Source organism: Cydia strobilella, chromosome Z (assembly GCF_947568885.1).
Source record: "Cydia strobilella chromosome Z, ilCydStro3.1, whole genome shotgun sequence".
NCBI classification, from domain to species: Eukaryota; Metazoa; Arthropoda; class Insecta; order Lepidoptera; family Tortricidae; genus Cydia; species Cydia strobilella.
In genome coordinates, this window is record NC_086068.1 from 36538923 (window position 1) to 36558346 (window position 19424).

General features: G+C 41.1%; 1 protein-coding gene and 1 pseudogene across 1 annotated transcript in view; both read left to right on the forward strand.

Annotated features, from left to right (window-relative positions):
- Nucleotides 1-19424, forward strand: part of LOC134754868 (uncharacterized) — a 249182-nt gene that overhangs the window by 154184 nt on the left and 75574 nt on the right. The gene's annotated exons all lie outside the window — the stretch shown is intronic.
- Nucleotides 17191-18854, forward strand: LOC134753757 (uncharacterized; annotated as a pseudogene).

A 19424-nucleotide genomic window follows, 5' to 3' on the forward strand; every position in this document is an offset into this window, starting at 1 on the left:
AAAAAAAGTACAGTCAGCGATAAAAGCTTGTACCAAAAATGAAATTTTTGCCAAAAACTTATTTAGATCATAACACGGTTAACAAAAATATGAACAGCAAACAACAAAAATATGAACAGCAAACATGAGGCCTTTCTCTAGCAAATTCATCGAATCGAAACCTGATTTCGTGACTTTCGCTCGATACAAAAAAAATCACGAACATAGGTCTAAAACGCACCTTATTTTTTTTTTTGCTCAAAAGCTACAAATTGCTTCTAGCAATGCGCAATTTTATTACTTTCTTCAAACTTACTAAAAATAACACTTAAAAAACATGATATCCGGGATCCCGGGCATGCAGCCTCGCTCACGCTTACGCTGTGAGAGTGAGAGAACCTGAACCCACGCGGCCTTAACTAAGGAATGCAAGGCACCCAGACTAGGCAGTTTGGTGCTATGAGGATGGAAGTAGCCGCACAGAATAAACAATAATACTACCGTACAGAAAGGACACTTCCCACAAAATCGAAGTTTTCAGCGATTCAAGGTAGAATCATGCTGTCCCTTTCTAATGTATGGCACTATCCCTTTCGGCTATTTAGGGTTGTCAAAATTCAACCGCGTTTGGTAACTTTTTTTAAAATTTCAATTTATTTAAAACAAAATGCAATTTTACAAGACTAGCCTAAGTCATTACATTACATTATCTAGGTTCGATTATAAATAATAATAATAATAAAAAAACAATAATAATAAATTTATGGACTGAGTACATAAAGATCATGTCAAAGATACATTAAATCATTTCAATAATTAGGTCACTGACTCGCATATTTTTAAACAATCCCTCTCAATAACCTTCCAGCCGTCCGCAAACAAATCGCAGGAGTGTTGCACTGCACAGCACCGAGCTTATTGAGCGTGTTCAACGCTCGGCAAACGGGCAAGTTGCGCCGCGAGACCGTGCGGGCGGGAGGGACCGCGATGAGACGCACCCGGTCAGCACGAAACCGCGACGCTGGTCCGGGACAAATAGTCGACATGCCTCGCCAACTAATTCGGGGCAATCCAGGCGACCACGCAGGATACGAAGCACGTTTATCAGCGGTTAGCAACTTTATTAACATCAATGTGTCTGAATGCTTTTCAATTGCATTAATAGTCAGATTTAAGAGTTCATTCGTGCGACATGCTTCATTTATTCCAATTATGAGGATGACCTGCAATAAAATAATGACATATAATCAGTCCTGATGACAGGCACGGTCAAGGACGGACGTCTACCGAACATTGGTGTGGTATCGAGCCAGTGAGTGTAATATATTGTGCTTAGGGGAACACTACAGTTGTGTATATAAATATATACCAAGAGTTCAAGAGTTAGTGATTTTCCTCAAATTTAAATGACAGGTGGATCATAAGTTATGGTGAGAGCAAATGTAAATGTTCAGGTGTCTGATAACGTGATAACTTGATAAACAATGGCAGTATATCGTAAAAAAAGTAAACTCAAAAAAAATATTTCTATGTTACAACAACATTTCTAGCTTAATGTTAGTTATGGTGACGTAGAAAAACACATGTTACGTCCTGCTCATAGTTATCACAGTTATAACATAGTTAATCTGTATCCGTGGGTTCATTAAACAGAGCACAGCACTAAGCTGCAGTCGTGAACTTAGGTTAAACGTCAGGCTCGTACTTATGTTGTAAAAATCGTGTTTATGTAAGATCTTGATTTTCTGAAGATAAGTTGTCCACTGTTTACACCGATGTTTACATCGAAGCGCCGACAATTTTTACGAAAACCACAAAATTATTGTTCTCTCGGTACTCGATACGGTTATTTATTGTATTTATGCACTGAAACCTCGTAAATAGTGTTCATTCACTGCTTATTTCTCGTATTTTTAGTATTTTTTCACCTAAGTTCATATTTTGTTTTTCACTCTTGTTCGTTCATTCAAAAAAGGTGGAGGTTATCAATTCGACCGTTTATTTTTGTATGTATGTTGCCTCAGATCTCCGTCATTTCTGAGCCGATTTGAAAAATTATTTTTTTGTTTGAATGTATATAGTCCCTAGTTTGTCCCGTTTTTGTAAAAACCCAGTTTTGATGAAGCGATCCATTAGGAATCTAGGGAACTGTTTAAATCTTATAGGCATACATATACCAGTTTTAGTATTTTCATCAACAAACCAAGCACTTTCATCCAAAACAGTACCATTTGATGAAGTGGAACTACTGATGATGACCAGAACTGTTTAACAACGCATATTTCAATTTTGGCGATTTAAGTTCTCTTTGTTATATTTGTTAAACACAAGTAAGTTCTGAAGGAACATTTGTGTTCAAGTCTAGTTCTGATGATGGGTTCCATGAGGTCCAACTTCTCAAATCTTGATAGCTTAGATCCAGACCTTGAAACTTACCCGAAGTGCAAAAATGTTTAGTGACAGTTTGGACAGACAGATGAAGAAACACTAAAAAAGTAAAAATAAAATTAATTTAAAAAAGTAAAACTGACTTCAAACGGGAAAAAATAAAATATTATCTCGTTTTATATGCGCTAGCAAACTGATACGTTAGAAGTTGGTGCCAAGCTAAATAGTTACAATACTGGTTCTTTTGTACTTATCAAACTATACCAGGGCACCGACTTCAAACGTATCAGTTTGCTGGCGCATATAAAACGAAATATTTTTTTTCTCCGTTTGAAGTCGGTTTTACTTTTTTTCTAGATTTTTTATTATTATTCTAGAATGTTTGATGCGTGACGTCTATAATCTCTCAAAATTGTTCTTATTTCACTGCGATTGTTCGTTTTCACCACTAATAAATTCACTAGGTATATTTCCGGTTCTAATGGACCACTGTAGACTCTGCGGTTGATAAAGATGTGGAGGTGGCGGACAGCCACTCGGGCCCTCTTGTTAAAAAAATATGTTTTATCTTACATTTTTTTTTGCAATGAATGATTTTTTATGCCACGTGTCGCGTTTCGTCCTCCTCCACGTATATGGAGGAGTGCGTAACGGAGCAGGGAGTGAAGAGAGAAAGAAAAAAAGATAGAAATAAAGAGGGGTAGGTTCTTTATTTAACGGCTTAAAGTGTCAATATGACACGCTAACATGTTGATTCTGTTAGAAAAAGAATAATACGAGGAGTCCTCTTGGCGAACGCGCACGCATGGAGTGGCGTGCCGGTAAGGCGCGCTGGAGAATGCGCTTGTAGAGGCGCGCTAGTAGCACGCGCAAGGCAAGGCGCGCTGGCAGCACGCGCAAGGTACGGCGCGCTGGTAGCACGCGCAAGGTAAGGCGCGCTGATAGCACGCGGAAGGTAAGGCGCGCTGATAGCACGCGCAAGGTAAGGCGCGCTGATAGCACGCGCAAGGTAAGGCGCGCTGATAGCACGCGCTTAGGAGAGGCGAGGTGCGCTGATAGCACGCGCTTAGGAGAGGCGAGGCGCGCTGACAGCGCGCGCTTGCAGAGGCGAGGCGCGCCGATAGGGCACCCGCGAAGAACCACCGGACCTTGGGCGCGTGTAGGGAGCGTTCGACAGCAGTGCAGGAGCTTCTTTGGAGCGCGAGCGAGGGTTTCTTGAAAGTGCGGGGCCTGGCTTGGCCCCACACGGACCCTTATTACTGTTGTTCCTTGGTTGGGAACCAATAGCAAACTGAATTGCAGATGGCCGCTGGGCCGCCTATATAGCTAGCTCTAAGAATTTCTAGAATATGATTTGAATTTGAAAAATAGATATTAACCAGATACAATATTGAGATAAATTTTGAACAAACTACTTGAAAACAATACGACCTAAACTTCATGCTAAAGAATTTAGAATAAATTAACAGTTTGACGGATTATGTCTGTCAAAGAAAATTAATAGTGAAATTTAGGTCAAATAGCTTCGAAATTATAATAAAAACATGAAATGAATAGAAAAACAGCAAGGTAAGTTTCACGAATTAAGAAACAGAAAGCTAGGCAGAGGTCTCAGTCTTCGCACGCAACAGGAAAGTTCGGGAGCTTTGAACATCTCCGTAACGTTATCCTGTGGATTTCAGTCTGCGTGACGTTATCTTGTGGATTTCAGGCGCAGATCAAGAAAATAGTAATTTAATTGAAGCCAGAGAATGCAATTAGCATTGTTAATTTTTTTTAACCCCCCATTTTTATTTTATTTTCTGAAAATATAGGTTCATTTAAGATACCAATTTGAATGATTAAGTAATTCATGGCTCGGTTGAGTATTTATAATTTATTGAAAATATGAGATACGACTTCTCGTAAATTACATGTCGTGGCTGTTGGCATGAATCTAGTATAGATCTGGAATAGGCATGAGTGGTGGGGGGAACTGTCAGAACGGGATAGTCTTATGTATCTTTCAGTAGGAGTAGCAGAGAAAGCGTTATTATTGTCACTTCTGCAGGATCCTACCTTCTATGTTGTCAATTGATTGTAATTGTCATCTGTCATTAATGTTAGAATAACTCGTTTCTATTAATAATATCGTCGTATTATTTGAATCCCTTATCAATAATTTCAAAATACGCTAAATTTGTGAAAGCTGATTCCACAAATCTGCCTTAAGTAATATAACTTAGTTTTATTGGATGTATATACTATAGTAAGTACATCCAACTCAAACCGTAACTTGGCTGAAATCAGGGTAGCAAAAATACAAATGCAAGTTACATCATATATTTTGTAAGTGATTCGATTCGTAAGGAGGTTTGATTCTTAAAATTGTAACAAGCATCCACTGTTAAGGACGCTTAGCAGCTTGAGGATTATTTCTACCTATTTGTTACCATTGGTTAGATATTGTATTATGAAAAATGAAAATGAAAAATGATTTATTGGGTACACAACAGGTTTTAACTAGAATCAAAACAAGAACCTTCTTTTAAGTAAAAAGATACTTGTGCCAGAAGGCTCCGCTTTTTCATTAATTACAAGGTTTACCAAAATTATCTTAAATTAAATTATCTTAAATCTTAAGCTTATACTTATTATAAGGTAAGATAGGTACATTAGGTACTTTAGATTAGAAACTAAGTTTAATTTAATACATATTATATAATATTACCATGAATTTCTATTTCTATTTAACATGCTTGTGCTTGTGCGTGCGTGCGTGCGTGCGTGCGTGCGTGCGTGCGTGCGTGCGTGTGTGTGTGTGTGTGTGTGTGTGTGTGTGTGTGTGTCTACATGTGGTATCTATTTTAAACTTTTAAATTACATTATTGCAAAATGGATTCAATTTCTACGTATGTTAACTTTTTTAGATATTCAATAACGATTTTTTTACAGTCATATAGTTGTTGTGGGTAAATGTCAAGTTGCTCGTTAATGGTGTTATATAGTTTAGCAGATTGATAGTGGAACTGTCTTTTGGCAAATTTTGAGTTTGTTAGAGGCACTGGTGCAGCTTTGCGCTTTCTCCTGCGAGTTACACTACTAGTGTTGTACTTTATTGTTGTGTGTAGTTTTGTGACATCCTAGAACATAGAGCTTTCTTACAGATAACAAACTAGATTCTTTGTACAACTCATCAGTCGGATATCTGTACGGTTTGGAAAATATTACTTTGAGCAGACATCTTTGGGCTCTTTCAACCTGCAAGAACTTGGTTTTATTGGCTCCACCCCAAATGGGAAAACAGTACGTCACAATTGACTGAGCTAGTGAGACATATATTTGGGTGAGTAGTTGTTTAGACGCAACATGTTTAAGGATTTTGAACAGCCAAATGAGTTTTCTGATTCTTCCGTTCAGATATTCGATATGGTTGTGCCAGGAGAGCCGCTGGTCCAAAATGACCCCAAGATATTTAGTCGAGGAGACCTTTTGAATAACTTGCCAATTTTGCTAATTTATTTGATAAACATAAATCTTAATATAATATAGAAAGAGCATAATACAATACAATAGGTATTAATAATAAATAACATAATAATTAAAACTAATAATAAACTAAACATCTAATATGCGCCTCCACCCTGCATCGTACCCGTCTCAAAAGTTCCCATGATGCCTGCAGCATTCCCTCGCTGCACTGCATTTGAGATCTGTTGAATCAGGTACATTTTGCTAATTATAGGTATTCTGCTATTTCAGGTCATCACGTGTGGTCAGGTGATGAGAATGTAAAGTTATAGCAAGAATAGTGACTGGGCATAGATTTAATAACAAACTATACAATTATTTTCTGGTTCAACAAGAGTAGAACCTACATCAACTTCAACTGAATGCTACTAAACAAAGCCCTCATTGTCAACCTCACGTGCAGAACATGTTGAACATATAATGTATACACTTTTTTGGGAAACATGTATTTCCTAAATTAATAAAAAAGTAAAAAATAAGACGTTTTATTTTTCACAACTATTTATTAACTTTAGTTTTGTCCGCCATGATCGTGATATCAGCAGCTTGAACCTTGAACTGCAACTTGTACCTGGAAATTGTCACGTTACGCCCTCCTCCACATATATTGGAGGAGCGAGTAAAGGAGCAGGGAGTGAAGGTAGAAGGAAAAGGTAGGATATAACAGGGGTACTCTTTATAGTACTCTTTATTTATCGGCTTTTGTCTCAATATGACACGCTAACAAATGGTATAATTACAAAAGAATAAAAAATCGATTGTAGTCGCGCTAGTAGCACGCGCAAGGCAGGAGCACGCGCACGGTAAGGCGCGCAGATAGCACGCGCAAGGTGAGGCGCGCTGGTAGCACACGCACAGTAAGGCGCGCTGGTAGCATGCGCACGGTAAGGCGCGCAGATAGCACGCGCAAAGGTAAGGCGCGCAGATAGCACGCGCAAGGTGAGGCGCGCTAGTAGCACGCGCACAGTAAGGCGCGCTGGTAGCACACGCACGGTAAGGCGCGCAGATAGCACGCGCAAGGTGAGGCGCGCTGGTAGCACGCGCACAGTAAGGCGCGTAGATAGCACGCGCAAGGTGAGGCGCGCTGGGAAAGGCGCGCTGATAGCACGCGCACGGTAAGGCGCGCTGGGTAGCACGCGCAAGGTGAGGCGCGCTGGTAGCACGCGCACAGTAAGGCGCGCTGGTAGCACGCGCACGGTAAGGCGCGCAGATAACACGCGCAAAGGTAAGGCGTGCAGATAGCACGCGCAAGGTGAGGCGAGGCGCGCTGATAGCACGCGCCTGTTGAGGCGAGGCGCGCCGATAGCGCGCGCCTAGGAGAGGCGAGGTGCACTGACAGCGTGCGCTTGCAGACGCGAGGCGCGCCGATAGCGCGCGCTTGCAGAGACGAGGCGCACCGTTTAGGGCAACCGCAAAGCACCACCGGACTTGGGCGCGTGCAGAAAGAACGCCAGACTTTGCCAGGAACACAGGTACTTTTATGGTGCGGGGCCTGGCTTGGCCTTTATCAGGAAACCGAGAACCTCTTATCATGCTTGAAGTAACCCATAAATAGCTATTGCTCTCCTCCTTAAATATCAAGTTATTCATAGTTACTAACCGCATTATCTACACTCCCTCTAACTTCACACCTCCCCCATACACACTTCATACACCATACACACACGAACACGCACATGCACTAACTTAACCACAATTACACACATACTTACACTTATTAGCTGGCTTATTTTCTCTCTTTTAGTATTTGTTGTTTGTATACTTCTTTTCTTTATTTTCTTTTCGTCATTTGCTTTATATCCCTGTTTAAGAACGTATATTGCTACGTGTATACTATTATTGTTATTAAATTGAGAGCTCAAATGTACCTAGGAGGAATCACTGACTCCCGAGACACAGGCTTGGACCTAGTTCGGGAGGCAGAGACTCAACCCCACTACCTAAATTTGTTACAAACCTGTTACACCTGTTTCATATTGTCAAACTTTATAATGTGAAATGTAATATCCAAGGTTTAAAGCAATAAAGATTTTTATTATTATTAAAAAAAAAACTGATGTTCCTTAGTTGGGAACCAGAAGCAAACTGAATTGCAGATGGCCGCTGGGCCGCTTATATAGCTAGCGATAACATTCTCTAGAATTATAAAGATTTTTGAAAATATTTGAAAATATTTGTTCACCAGTAACAAATTTTAGATAAAATTTAGAACAAACTACTTGAAAACTATACGATTCATGCTAAAGAATTTAGAGTAAATTAATAGTTTGACGGATTATGTCAAAACAAGCAAAACCACCAGCTAATTAGCGACCAGCAATACGGGTTTCGCCGTGGTCGCGGCGCGGGAGACCTTGTTTACCTCACTCACCGATGGGCCACCGCCATAGAGAGCAAGGGAGAGGCACTGGCTGTTAGCCTGGATATCGCAAAGGCCTTCGATAGGGTTTGGCATAAGGCACTTCTTTCCAAACTTCCCTCGTACGGGCTTCCTAAGGGGTTGTGCACATGGGTCTCCAGCTTTCTATCTAGGCGTAGCATTTCAGTCGTCACTGACGGAATATGCTCGGATTATAATTTGCATGCGGTGCATTCTGTGCATAATGTTTATGTCAAGTATGATTGTTTCTGGTCGGATCATTTTCCTATAATTGTTGAGTGTGATTTGCGACTCGTTTCACCTAAATTGCCGAGTATAACCGTGTCGGATAAAAATGTAGTGTAGGGAGAAAGAAGCGAGAAGCAAATAGCACTATATAGTAGGGAAGCTCATGTTAGATTAAGATGTATAGACTTTGATAACAATTTTTCTAAATGTGCAGATTGTTACTGTGGCGATATGGCTCATAGGCGTACCTTAGACAATTTGTATAAAAATATTGTAACGGCATTGTGTGAGGCAGCGGTATGTGGGAGGGGCAGCAGTGGTAGGGGGGGTAAAGCTCCACGTGTGGTGGGGTGGAATAAACACGTGGCTGATGCTCATCGGGCGGCTAGGTCGAGATTTGTGGAATGGGTGTCTTGCGGAAAGCCTAGATCTGGCATAGTATATAATGAGATGTGTGACAGTCGTAGGGTGTTCAAATCACGATTAAAGTGGTGCCAGAACCATGAAGATCAACTAAAAATGGACGCCCTAGCTGAACAACACTCTAAAGGTAACTTTCGAGGTTTTTGGAAAAATACAAGAAAGATGAACGTTCGGCCTGGCCTTCCGGTGAGTATTGATGGGGTGAGTGACTCGAAAGGCATAGCGGACGTTTTTAAAGAACACTTTCGTGTACAATCACCGCTGGGACCGATGCGTCTAACGCCCGGTGCTCAGACCGTAAATAAGGTAGTAGAGATAAGATTTACAGCCAAAAATGTCGCTAATGCGATAAAGTCGATCTCAAGAGGCAAATCTCCCGGTCACGACGGTCTGAGCATTGAGCATCTTCAACACGCTGGTCCACACATATCACGAGTCCTTGCTATGTTCTTCAACTTGTGTGTGAGTCATTCATATCTGCCCACAGACATGCTGAAAACGATAGTGGTGCCGGTAGTGAAAAATAAAACTGGAGATCTGACAGATAAGGGTAACTACCGACCCATTTCTCTTGCTACGGTTATTGCAAAAGTGTTTGACGCTATGCTTAATACACAGTTAGGCAAATACTTAAAGCTGCACGATAACCAGTTTGGGTTTCGGCCTCACCTGTCCACAGAAAGTGCCATACTGTGTCTTAAGCATACCGTCAGACATTATACCGATCGCGAGACCCCGGTATTCGCATGCTTTCTTGACCTCTCCAAGGCATTTGATCTGGTGTCCTACGAAGTGCTATGGCAAAAGCTCGAGTCAATTAACTTGCCGCTAGAACTAATTAATATCCTTAAGTACTGGTATGGACATCAGATCAACACGGTCAGGTGGGCGGGGGCAATGTCTGATGTGTATGGGTTGGGGTGCGGGGTGAGGCAGGGGGGCCTGACTTCCCCCGCACTGTTCAACCTTTACATGAACGACCTGATCGAGGCGCTCAGCAAGCAGCATGTCGGATGTCAGGTTGGCGGAGTTTGCGTGAATAATCTTAGTTACGCAGACGACATGGTGTTGCTGAGCGCGTCAGTCTGTGGTCTCAGGCGTTTGCTAAAAATATGTGAGGGGTACGCCGTGAGTCACGGTTTAACGTACAATGTTACGAAGAGCCAATACATGGTCTTTGAGGCCCGCAATAACAAATTATCGAATGTGCCACCTGTCATGCTGAACGGAGCTCTCTTAGATAGAGTGCAGAGTTTTAAGTATTTAGGGCATATTGTTACTGCGGACCTCAAGGATGATGTGGACATGGAGCGGGAGCGGAGGGCGTTGTGCGTAAGGGCGAACATGTTGGCTCGCAGGTTTGCTCGTTGTAGTAGCGACGTGAAGATAACCCTTTTCAAAGCGTACTGCACGTCGCTGTACACGTGCAGCCTGTGGGCGGACTACACGCAGAGAGCGTACAACGCGCTCCGCGTCCAGTACAATAACGCATTCAGGGCGGTGTTGGGGCTGCCTCGCTACTGCAGCGCGTCCGGCATGTTCGCGGGGGCCCACACGGCCTGTTTCCACGCCACCATGCGCGTGCGCGCCGCCGCGCTGGTGCGGCGCGTGCGGGCCAGCGCCAACACTGTCCTGGTGATGATCGCAGATCGTTTTGACTGTCCTTACATCACGCATTGTTGCAACAGGCATGTAAGGACAGGCGTGGGCTAGTTAGTAAGTAATTTATTTATTTCATCTGATTGTATTGTTATTATCTTAATGTGGTATTTATTATTTTAATGTAAATTGTATTATTATTATTTTAAATTGTAATGTTAATTGTATTTTTAAATTGTAATTGTAATTGTATGAGCTAAATAGCTTGAAATAAATGATTTTTTTTTTTTTATTTTTTTTTATAAGCCTATAAACGCTGGAGTACCCCAAGGATCTGTACTATCGCCTACCCTGTTCCTTCTGCATATCAATGATATGTTATTAACTAACAATATTCATTGCTATGCAGACGACAGCACTGGCGATAGCTGTTATACAGGTCGTGTAAACGCCCCCCCTGAGCAGGTGTCGGAGTGCAGGATGCGACTTGTGTCTGAGATCGAGACGTCCCTTGAACAGGTCTCCGAATGGGGTAGACGTAACCTCGTCCAGTTCAACCCCAGTAAGACACAAGTCTGCGCGTTCTCCGCCAAAAAAAAACATTTGTCACGACGCCAAAGTTTCAGGGCATTCCCCTTACCACCGCTAAAAGTATCGGGATACTTGGTGTCGACATTACGAACGAAGTCCAGTTTCGTAGTCATCCGGAAAAAAAAGCCAAACTGGCCTCCAAAAAGCTTGGGGTGCTTAACAGAGCCAAACAGTGCTTCACACCGGGTCACCGACTTTTGTTATATAAAGCGCAGGTTCGACCCCATATGGAGTACTGTTCTCATCTCTGGTCTGGCGCTCCACAATACCAGCTCCTTCCCCTTGACTCCATCCAACGTCGGGCAGTTCGTATTGTCGGCAATTCCGAACTTACTGACGGCTTAGAACCTCTTAGTCTTCGGAGAGACGTTGGCTCTCTTTGCATGTTCTACCGTCTGTACAATGGGGAATGTTCCGAAGAACTTTTTGATCTGGTGCCATCGTCTCGTTTCTATCACCGCACCTCCCGCCAAAGGAGCAAAGCTCATCCTCACTTCCTAGACACATGGCACACCATGAATAAGCGGGCATCCCGCTCGTTTCTTCCCAGAACGTGCAGAATGTGGAATGAGTTGCCTCCTGAGGTATTTCCTTTGTGCTACGACATGGGATTCTTCAAGAAGCGGGTATTTAGGGTTCTCAAGGGTCGGCAATGCTTAAGTGGCTCCTGTGATGTTGCTTACGTCCATGGGCGACGATGACTGCTTCCCATCAGGCGGCTCGTCTGCTCGTTTGCTGAATATCACATCAAAAAAAAAATATGTCAAGGAAAATTTATAGTGAATTTTAGGTCGATTAGCTTCGAAATTATAATAAAAACATGAAATGATTAGAAAAACAGCAAGGTAAGTCAGGGCCGTATTAGGGTAGAAGGAGTTTAGGGAGAATTTAGAAATGGTAGCCAGAAAGTAAACATTTTAAATCAAAAGTTTCAGGGAGTAACTTGGAAGACGAGAATCAGACAGGAAGAGAAGGCAAAAGCGTTTAGGAATTATAGCCGATTGGAGAATCCAGAGGATCAGCCCGTGAGAGTAATGCCTGAGAGTTAGGACCCAGGTATGAGATGCTGCAAAATTTGAAATTATCTTATCAGTTTCATCAAATAAGTTACATATACCTATATGTATGTCTGTTTATTGAATTTAACTTCAAAGCAGTAAAACGGAGCTAGTAGGGCACAAGCTGTGTTAAACGGTTTGTCTTTAGATATTCTGGCCACATCGTCACAGAAAATAAATAGGTAATAGTGATCCGACCACCAAAATGGACTTTTAAATATTCGTAGTAAAATAATATTAATTTTATACTTACATCGACGTGATCCTCACAGCAGTATTGTGGTAATAACTTGAAGTATTCCATTCCACATTTACTTTACGACAACACCGTCTTTCACGTAGGTCTTCGCGGACTATTATTTTTGTGAATCATTCCCACGAATGGGAACAAGGTTTTTGATATATTAAGCAATCAGAATCTACTGTTTAGGGTGGTTTAGGTATCAAAATTATAAATCAAATCGTAAAAAACTAGCGGTTTAACTGAAAATTTTCATTATGACAATTGATGACAATGACAACTTTGACGTGAGTGACGGATTTATTTACTATGGTTCGATAACTTTTATTATACGATGACTTTATTATATTCAGCCTCGCGAGAAGGTCAAACTAAGGTCATCAGTATATTTGTTGAAATATCTTCAATCTTCGATTATTATATCGCAGCAAATGTCGGAAACTGTTTAAAAACCTCATATCTCGAAATGGTTTTCGAAATAGAACATTAAAAAAAATGAACAATCCTAATTTAAAAGGTTCGATCAATTGGATTCTTACACTAAAAAACAAAGAAGAGAGGATTTACAGAGAAGTAATCCAAGGATACAAGGTAAAACACTACACACGTCGGTTGCATACAAGCATACTGATTGTATTTTTAATTAGCAGGTTCATACAAAACGAGTTGTCTCTCATGGACAACCTTTTAACTGTTAGCGAGCTCGCCACAGGGCGCGTTTGTTAGCTAGTAACTTGAACTAACAAACGCGCGCTATTGCGAGCTCGTTATTAGTTAATAGATTCCAAATAATAGACGATGTCACAACTCTCCTCTGTCACAACCAGGGACCGGACAACCCTTTCCGCGATAAAACCCTTTCAATGGGCGACACTTAAACACGGCTAACACATTGAAAGACTTTCCCTTTTGAGCTGCAAGCCCATTCATACCCTTACCTTTGACTAACCCTTACCGAAAAGCTAACCAAAAATAAGGCTAGCTCTTAATAAGGGTTACCCTTATCTTTAAGCGCTTTTTATAAAGGTTTCCCTTTGCGTGAAAGAGACAGGATTAGTATATATCTACGGTAGTGTATGAAAAGGAAACAAAATACTTGCCTAGTCAAAGAACGCCGCCGTCGCCGCCGACGATCGCTCGGATTCGAAGTAATGTATGCTTTATGAACAAGGTAGACGACTTAAATTAGCACGCTTATATGCTAAAAGGGAAGCCCTTTATAAGGCTAACCCTTATAAGCAATATGCAAGGTGTTGGTGAGCGGATGATAAGGGTTTTGTAAGGGTATTTGGGCTACCGATTACTCAAATGTGGTAGCTTTATATAAGGGTTTTTAAAACCAAAACGGAGGGTTTCGTCTGGCAAAGGGTATGGTGAGTTAAGCCTTATGCAATACCCTTATAAAACCCCGATAAGGGATAGCGGGCCGGTCCCTGGTCACAACTCATCTCGGTCTCCCCTACTAGCTATCTTCATATTTTTAGCTAAGAAATTAAATTCAGTCGATAATTGGCTCCACACCTGTCCCTATACGCAATAGTTACAGTATTGTTTGTAGGTAGATATTGTAGACTAATTTTACAACGTCATTTTTCAGCTCTGATATACGAGCTTAATATTGGAACAGCATTTTCAACAATGTTTATTGAAGTTGAAATAGATATTATCTTTTGTGTCACATCGGGGACAAGCTCTTTAAATAACATTCGGTTTGTGATTCATGTAAACATGATAGTAAGTAAATACAGTGTCAATGAAAATAAGAAAAAAAAAAATTTGATGCGAATATGGCAGGCAATAGTTATTTGTTATACAAGAGTGCAAAGTTGTATTTTACCCGCGAGTGTGGAATTGAAACACGAGCAAGCGAAAGGATTCTATAGTTGAACCACGAGCGAAGCGAGTTGTTCTAAAATATAATCCTGAGCGTAGCGAGTGGTTTCAACACACGAGAAGTAAAATACATTTGCACTCGTGAGTAACACAAAACTTTTCCCCTCACTATAGCGAGGAAAGTGCAACATCCACAGGCGTTAGATCATCTTCATCACTGGAATCACTAATTTTTTTTACGACAATACGATATTATAACAGAAAACTCTGGATGTTGTGTATTTTTACGTATCGAAGTCGGCGAGAAAAATTTTGTTGACAATGTTGACATTTCTGACTATGCGTTTTGAAATTGCATCGACTCAACTTGTGCGTTCAGAATTACATTCAACATCATTTTAAAAAACTAATGTTTCTTATGGAATTTAAAGGTTTATCACTTAAAATAATTAAATAAAGCTAAATTTGGTATTTTTTATTAAATTCTCAAACCATTTATTTAATGATAATTAATATCGAACGAACCATTATTATGAGCGTTTTACGTTTTGTTATCTGTCAAAAGCTACTTAAACACGCTCTATCCAAGGTCAGATTACTTTCCCCACTAGTGGATAAAATGCGTTTTTCCCCGCTTGTTTTAAAGGATAAAAGACGGCTTTCCGAGCTAGTGAGGGGAAAAGTCATTATCGGCGAGTTTACTCGTGTCTATCTATTTTTTCATTAGTTAAAAAAAAAACGGACAGCTATGCTGTATATGATAATACAGGTAGAGACCTGTAGTGCTCGGAATTATGGAACATAGTGATCTTTTAGGCATGGTACTTATTGGGACTCCAAAACTGCATCCAGACTGTGACGGGAGAAATGTCTCCCGCGTAATGATGTTTGGTTTATGCGTCTACTTTTGCTGGGTCGGGCTCTACGCCCTTTGAAGTTATTTTATGCCCTAAATACATTATCTCTTTACGTAAAAATTCACATTTTAATGGATTTAGTTTAAGATTCGCGCTTCTTAAACGTTCTAAAACTAAAGTAAGGTTATGGTTTTGTGACGTCATGGATTTCCCTATGACAATACAATTACAACATTGTTTGTAATTTAATCCGGACATGGCTATCGTCATAAGTCTAGAAAAAACAGTACCACTAGTTCGAAGGCCCATCGGATACCTCTCCATTGAATACATTTTATCGGTCGTAAAGGCCGTATATTTTTGGGATTCTTTGTCCAAGCTAAGGCTAGTTGGTAATAACCCTGAGAAAGATCGAGCTTTTAAAAATATATGCTACCTGCTAGGGAATCTAACATTTCTGTTATGTTGGGCAATGGGAATTTATCATCCTGTATTTTATTATTTAGCAGTCTGTAGTCGACAACTAATCTCCATTTCTTTTCTCCTAACCTACGAGTATCACTCTTTTTGGGAACAAGCAAAACTGGGCTGGACCACTCGGAAGTAGTCTCTTCAATTATGTCGTTATCTAGCATATATCTTGGATCTGAGTTTGAAGTTCTTTGCGTAAGGCATGTGGTATCCTGTAAGGCTTTACGTATACTGGGATTGCGTTATCTTTTAAGAAATGTTTGTGCTCCAGTAAGTTCGTTGTAGTAAGCTTGTCGCCAGGCAGATGAAAAACATCTGCGTATTTTGTGTATTTTGTCTTCTGGTATGGGTCGCCATCAGATAAGTTGGTATCGCAGGGTCGAATGGAGTTTTAAGTAAAACCAAACATTCCGTAGATATGTTATCGGTAGTCAAGTATATAGAGAGCAAGTCAATCTAAACATTAAGTATTTATAGACTATTATTGCTTATATGCTATTTATGCAATTCCGTTCGTCGAATATTTATGTTGCAGACAGTAACGTACACTAGTAATATGTTAATTTAGACATATATTATAGTACAAAGCCTCCCCCGCCCCCTACGCCCGTAATAAGTCCGGCGAACTCCACATTTGATGGACACCCCAGCGTTTTTCATAGTTTTGATGTGCAGCGCCGCGCGTGGTAAATTAAAGAGCTAATTCGACCTAAATGCCGCGGCGTACGAGTATTATAAACGGCGCTCGCTGTTTTCCAAAATGCGGTCTTTATACAATTTGCCTTCGGCATTTTACAAACGGTGTCGTCATTTTACAAATGTGAAAACGTTTGTAAAATGTCGACGCCGTCTGTATATCTCGGATTCTTACAATTTGCTGCGACATAGTTATATATATCATCAAAGATCCGTAATAGATGGATACAGTCTATAGAAAAAACGTGCCTCGAAAATCAATAAAATTTGATGAATCTGAGGGCGCTACTAGCTTTGGCCTACTGTCGTATAGATGGCGTTGACGGTTTCGTTTGTTATTTAACAATTTTAACGCATATCAGTGAAAGAACATGGGTCAAAATCATAAAAATAATTAATGCAGATAAAAAAAAATCATTTATCCATAATTAAATACATTTTATCGTATTTTTATAAATCTTCATTTTTAGTTTTAAAGTGTGTCGATAGATGGCAGTGAATTTACTGTGGTTACAAAGTTTACTATGACAGTACCGCTCTATCTTATTATATCCTCTTTGATATCATCCTCGCGCTTAGTTGAGGAAAGTTGCATCGAAACTATATGCATTACATATACTTATACAAGAACTGAGTAGAAAATAAAAACAGATAAAATATAGCACGTTTTGCTTATACACAATTTTCTAAAATATATTGTAGTTTAATGATATTCACAAAGAAATGAATACGAAGCAGTTTTTTTTCTATAATGCAAGACATATATTTGTCCCCCCCCCCTCTCTTTCCGTGGGTGTCGTAAGAGGCGACTTAAGGAAATCCGGTAGATGGGCAGCAGCGTCCTCCGAGAACTACCGCTATCAAACTGCGGTCGCCAACCCGCCTGCCAAGCGTGGCGACTACGGCAAACCCCCCCAAGGGATAAAAACAAAAAAAATGCAGACACAAATAAAACCCAGACCCCTACCAGGCTCCGGTAGCGGCCAGGGTAATGGCAGGGCAGGGGGTGCTACAGTGAATCACCGGCAGAGGCCCGGCTACCATAACCGACGACCCTTGGCCCTGGTAACATACAACTGCCGTACGCTGCGGACCGACGAAAAGTTATTAGAACTGGAGGAAGAATTAAGCAGGTTACGTTGGGGAATCATAGGGTTATCGGAAGTCCGTAGAGAGGGGGAGGACATAATAACTCTGAATTCCGGCAACTAGCTCTATTTCCGGGAGGGCGAACAACGGTCCCAGGGAGGTGTCGGGTTTATCGTCCTCAAGTCCCTCGTAAACAACGTGGTGAAGATCGAGTGTGTGTCGAACAGGGAAGCGTGCCTTGTACTCAGAATAACCCAACGTTATTCGTTGAAGGTCATACAGGTCTACGCACCGACCTCGACACACTCCGACGATGAGGTGGAGGCTATGTATGAGGATATCTCCAGAGCCATGCATAGCTCCAAAACTCACTTCACATTTGTTATGGGGGACTTCAACGCTAAGCTGGGCAAACGAGACGGTGAAGAGCTGAGAGTGGGGCAATTTGTAGTGGGGCGTAGGAATCACCGGGGCCACCTACTGGCTGGTTTCATGGAGAAGGAAGGACTCTATACGATGAACTCCTTCTTCAGGAAAGCCCTGACTGTGCAACAAGGAATGAGATCGACTTTTTCATGTCGACGAAGAAGCAAATATTCAGTGATGTTTCTGAACGATCACCGTATGGTAAGAAGCACACTGAATATTCAATTTAGGCTTGAGAGATCTCGACTGATAAAGTCTACGCTCCGCCCGGCACCGGCCCAGCTCCAATACCCCGAGAGCTTTCAGCTTGAACTTCAAACCGGTTCGAATGCCTAGCTAGCCACCTGGACGATTACAACGACGGGTTTGTGGAAGCTGTTCATACGGTCGGGTCCAAGTTCTTCAAGACTCGTCGTACAAGAACCAAGAAAAACTCGGACTCCACTCTCAAGCTCATGGAGGTGAGGCGTGAGATGTTTCTGCAGTCGTCAGGTGACGTTTGTCATTATAGGCAGCTCAACAGACAGATCTCGAAGTCTTTGAAGCGAGATGTACGCCGATTCAATACTAACAGTTATTGAAGAGGCTATCAAGCGCAACAGAGGCTCGAAGGTGTTTGCCATAGATCTGTCTATTGGCCAATACCAACTGACAAAACTGAAGACCGACGACGACAGGATCATCTCATCCAAACCTGAGCTCTTGGGAGAAGTCGAGAAGTTCTATGGACAGTTATACACAACAACCCGAGCACCCATCATGCTAAAGACCCTAGAGCTAGACTAACTCGACACTATACCGAAGATATCCCGGACGTCAGCCTGTACGAGATTAGTATGGCTCTCAAACAGCTTAAGAATGGCAAAGCCCTAGGTGATGACGGAATTACGGCCGAACTCCTGAAGGCGGGTGGTAAACCAGTCCTTAAGGCCCTTCAGACGCTGTTTAGTTCCGTCATGCGCGAAGGAAAAACGCCGCAAGCGTGGAACAGAAGTGTGGTGGTGCTCTTCTTCAAAAAAGGTGATAACACCTTGCTGAAGAATTAAAGACCCATCTCACTTCTGAGCCATGTCTACAAGCTGTTTTCGAGAGTCATATCATATCATATCATATCGTTTATTGCATACATGTGTTACAATAGAATGAATATTAACAATTTTTAACTTTTTATATTAACGGAACTCGTTCCAATTATTATAATTAGAAAGAGTTATATGTTATGAAAAAGGTCCAAGATAATAAATTAAGAATGAACGTAACATCTCTCGCAACCATAAACACATTTACAAGCTGATTTAATACTACTGATTTCAATCAATGGTCAAATGTGTTCTTCAAACCCCTGTTTGTCGAAATGAACATTTTTATTTATATTACTTGTTGGGTAGTTTTAACCCAGCAAGGCCAGGTGAAGTTGCGAGGACAGTTTGTGACAACAAAATAACACGTTTTGTTGTGAAAAAGATCGATCGCGCTTGTTATGTTACAAGGTTTCAAATGAAAACATGATTGCAGAGTAACATTGTCACTTTACTCGTAACGCAAGGGACCTGTTTGCTCTAGTGCAGCGGCAAGCATTATCAATAATCATCCTCGAGTATAGCTTTGTTACTAGTTGTTGTGATTTTATATTCATATACAACTGATGATTTTAT